Here is a 1913-nt window from a genome sequence, read left to right on the forward strand (position 1 = left end):
AATGTGGTAATCTTGAGTGAAACATTTAGTGATGTCGTTTGGGAAAATATTTCTCGTACATGTTCCACAAACCCCTTCTATTTTTAGCACTTAGAAATTATTTTAGATATCACCTTTCTCTAACCAATCACGACCCATAATCTCTCTCCCTCGGATCACACCACTGCAGACCATCTGAGCCGTTCACGCGATACGTATCCAACGTCTCTCACCCACCCATCCTTCCTGTGATAAAGACATGTAGATTGGTTTCCTAATGACACTTGAATCCGCAGTACTACGAGATACGTTCGAATCGAAAAAGGTTCCACAGGTCGTATGCTACACATGAATATCCTTTCCCAAAATCAATATCTGCTTGCCGTTCACATACATGTGCATGATGATTTTTTTTATTTTAAGAGGAAATGTGCATAAACAAACTTGGTATGCATCTGTGTATGTACATGTTAAATCTTGAACCAATCAGGACGCAGAAAACTCTTCCCACGGATCACCCCTTGTAGCCAATCTGAGCCGTCCATGTCTTACTAATCTGACGTCTCTCATTCACCTCTCTTGGAATAATTGGAATGGAAAAAAAAGAGCCCCTTCTCCCCCGTGATCTCTCTGTGTCTCTCTCTCCCCTCACGCGACTCCTCCGCCGCCGTCATCTCTGCCACTCGATTCCGGCTAGGGTTTCGGCCACCACCCCTAGGTTTGTCGGGATCTGCCACATCCGCACGCCGCCTGCTCGACGGAATCTCCACGCATGTCGCTGGCGTGCGGGCTGCCGCTGCTGGAGTGCGTCTACTGCCTGGGGTGCGCGCAGTGGGCATGGAAGCGGTGCGTCCACACGGGCTACCACGACAGCGCCACCTGAGGCCATGCCGCCGCCGCCGACTACGCGCCCGTCCGCCGGATGTGCCGCCTCGTCATGGCCAACTATGAGCCCGACCTCGCCGCCCCGCTCCTCGACCCCTTCAACGTCGTGCGCCGCCACACCTACGCCGACACCGGGGGCCGGGTCACGCCCTACCTGCTCTACCTCAACCTCGGCCGCTTCAGGGCCTCAACCTCGGCGGCGAGTCCGACTACGCGCTGCTCCTCGACAACCGCCTCGGCAAGTGCCGCTTCGACGACGGCTACGTCCACAACGGCCTCCTCCGGGCCGCCGGCTGGGTGCTCGACAAGGAGTGCGACCTGCTCCGGGACCTCCTCGACCGGTACCCCGACTACACGCTCACCTTCACGGGCCACTCCCTCAGCGCTGTCATCAGAAATTGGTTGCAGAAGTTATCAAAATTGGTTACATGCCTGTCATTAGAATTTATTTTGTTCAGTGCTGCTACTGCTGTCAGACAACATACCTGCTCTGCTTCTGACTTCTGAATGGGATAGACATCGCATTGCTCACCAACTGATTTGCTTACTTGCTTGATGCTTAAAATACAGTTGCAGAAGTTTGCTACATGTCTGTCTGAATTTTGTTTAAGTGCTTGCTTGCTTGCTGCTACAAATTCAGTTGCTGCTACTGTCATGCTGCTAGAATACTGTTATGTGCCTCTCTAAATTTTGTTGAGTTCTTGCTTGCTGCTGCAAATTCGGTATATTAGAATTCCGTTATGTGCCTCTTTGAATTTTATTGAGTTCTTGCTTGCTGCTACAAATTCAGTATATTAGAATTCCGTTATGTGCCTCTCTGAATTTTGTTGATTGTTTGCTGCTACAAATTCCGTTATAATGGCACTGCAAGAACAAGACCCACAAGTGTCAGCCGGTATGTTGCGCATCTGCATATATGTATGCCCTTTTGCTCTGGGCTTGGGCATCCTTGCCATTGTGTCTGCTTCTCTGCCGAAGTATTGGCTCTTGACAAAGGTAAGAGCCTTCTGGTCTTTCTACTCTCTACATCCTTAGAGTTAGAGCATAAA

At 50.4% G+C, this 1913-nt stretch overlaps 1 pseudogene; it reads left to right on the forward strand.

Annotated features, from left to right (window-relative positions):
- The first annotated feature begins 751 nt into the window (after positions 1–751).
- On the forward strand, positions 752–1371 carry LOC123409498 (annotated as a pseudogene).
- Positions 1372–1913: the final 542 nt, after the last annotated feature.

This window comes from Hordeum vulgare, chromosome 7H (assembly GCF_904849725.1).
Source record: "Hordeum vulgare subsp. vulgare chromosome 7H, MorexV3_pseudomolecules_assembly, whole genome shotgun sequence".
Lineage (NCBI taxonomy): Eukaryota > Viridiplantae > Streptophyta > Magnoliopsida > Poales > Poaceae > Hordeum > Hordeum vulgare.